We start from the raw sequence: 2,398 nt of genomic DNA on the forward strand, positions 1-2,398 counted from the left end.
GTCTAGGACATGCAAAAAGAACATACTCAATACATGGGTGTCTGTTACATTTTCTGCCTCTCTATGTTCATTGATTATCAGGAACAATAAATACAGCCAAATAGATGAGTTTTAACACATCATACCTTGTGCTGATCTTTTCTGATCAATAGTTCAGACTTTATCTTTCAAGGTGAAGAACCAGAGTCAGTAAATGCCTATGTCCTGCCACTGTGATGCCACTGTGATGACGACAGGAGAGAGAAGCCTATCTTCTGAATAATCTACAAAAAAGATAGGGTACTGGATGTATGGTTTACCCCAGTCATTTCCTACAAGAAGTTTCTGCCTCTACTCTATAGTTCTTTGAAAAGAATAGAGAGCATGACAAGTGGGTAATTCATATGTCCCTGCCTGGCTCAATATGGCTGATTTCATGGTAGACCAGGCTACAGGAGAACCATAGCTAGTTTTCAGAATTCTCCCAAGTGAAATCTTTGATTTTAAGAAAATAAGGCAGAAGACAGACTTTTATTGCATGAATTTTGGAGAATCTAAGGTGCTAACTAGCATCTTTATCATTATTTTTTTGAGACATTGTATTTTCATATCTTGATTAGTTGCATTAGCTTAATTCCACACATGTACACCACGTGTTATAGCCATGCCAGGGTAATATGCACTTTTATCTCTTAACTCATTAATCATTTTTATGTGCTGGAAATTTATACTCTTCTCTGATAGTCATTGTTTCTAGTCATTTTTAAAAATATCACAAACCATTGCAACCAATCACTTCCCTCATCTTCTAGAGAAGATCCAGTTTCATGCTAACTGTGATTCATGCCCCTGTCTCTAGCAACTGGTCTTCAAATCTGTTTTTTTTTTTTACATGGCCCTCCTATAATTTTCTACAAATCAGTGAATATATATTACATTTTCTTTTGGTTTCTTTCTTTCTTTCTTCTTTACTTTTTTGTATTTTTTAGGGAAGTGTCTACAGAGTGTTTGGGTTCTCAGTACTAGATCCGACTCCTAGTGATCCACCTGTTTACAGCCTCCCAAGAGCTGAGATCACAGGCTTTTATTGATCTCACAGGCTGAGATCACGACCAATCTCAGTTTCTGTCTCAGCATGCCCCGGGGGTGGAGCTGGCACAGCAGGCCTGGGGATTGAGCCCCCAGCCCCTGCACCTGCTTGCAGGAGCTTTAATTCACTGAGCTATTTGGCTGGCCTATGGTTTATTTCACTTAATGTAAGACCCCCTAGTTTCATCTATGTTTCTGAATATTGTTAGATTTTACCACCCTGTTGGCTCAATATCTTGTGTCTTACACTGCCTTTTAAATCATTCATCCATGAAGGGCATCTACTTAGATTCCATAATTTAGCTATAATATATTTATAGTGCAAGGACTCAAGGAATTCTGATTTTGTTATGCTTAGTATTCTGGTGTAACATGTTCATCTCCTTCTGATGTCCCCAGAAACAGAAATGTGAGATAATATGGCAGTTCAATTGTCAGCTCTTTGAGGAATCTGAATATAATCTTCCAGAATGACTGTGTTAAGGTGTCATTTCTGTGTATCTCTGCACACATTAATTTTCTAGTATTTGTTGTTTTTTGTTTGCTTATTTGCTTTTGCCTTTTAGATTATAGCCCTTCTGACCGGGCTAAGACAATATCACTGGTTTTGATTTACATTTCTCTAATATATTACTAAAACTGAGAGGTTTTCTTTCAAGTACTGGTTGGCCCTTTCTACAGCTTCTTATAAGAAGCAGAACCTTCCCATTGGGCTATATCTCCAGCCTGTATTTATTTATTTATTTATTTACTTACTTACTTAATTGCTTACCTACTTGCTTACTTACTCACTTCACACACACACACACACACACACACACACACACACACACACAGACCGGATCCTCCTGTCACCCAGGCTGGATTTAAACTTGCAACACCCCTGCTTCAAGGTTCTGAAGTGCTAGAAAGTCAAGTGTACATCACGATGCCACTTTTGCTTTCTTTTTGTAAAAACTAAATTGTCTTTGATGTTCTATTTTTTGAGTTGCTCAAATATTCTGGATGTTAAGTGAATGAATTCCCATTAATGCCAAAGCTACTGTTATTGAGATGATCACAGTTTTATTTCATAATTTATCAGCGCCAGCCAAATAGCTCATGGGTTAAAGCTCGTGCTTAGGCAGACATAGAGGTCGGGAGTTGGATCCCCGGGCCTCCAGTGCTGGCCCTGCCTCCTGGACATGCTGAGACAGCGATCCAGTCTGAGCGTGGTGGCACATGCCTGTAAATCCCAGCATTTGGGAGGCTGTAAACAGAAGAATCACTACGAGTCCAATCTATACAGTAAGACACTGTACACCCTGTACACCCTTGTCCTAAATACAAA

General features: G+C 39.0%; 1 long non-coding RNA gene across 1 annotated transcript in view; it reads right to left on the minus strand.

Annotated features, from left to right (window-relative positions):
- LOC111818126 overlaps positions 1–2,398 on the minus strand; it is a 19,439-nt gene that overhangs the window by 16,731 nt on the left and 310 nt on the right. The gene's annotated exons all lie outside the window — the stretch shown is intronic.

This window comes from Octodon degus, unplaced genomic scaffold (assembly GCF_000260255.1).
Source record: "Octodon degus isolate 3935 unplaced genomic scaffold, OctDeg1.0 scaffold00080, whole genome shotgun sequence".
In the NCBI taxonomy this organism is placed as follows: domain Eukaryota; kingdom Metazoa; phylum Chordata; class Mammalia; order Rodentia; family Octodontidae; genus Octodon; species Octodon degus.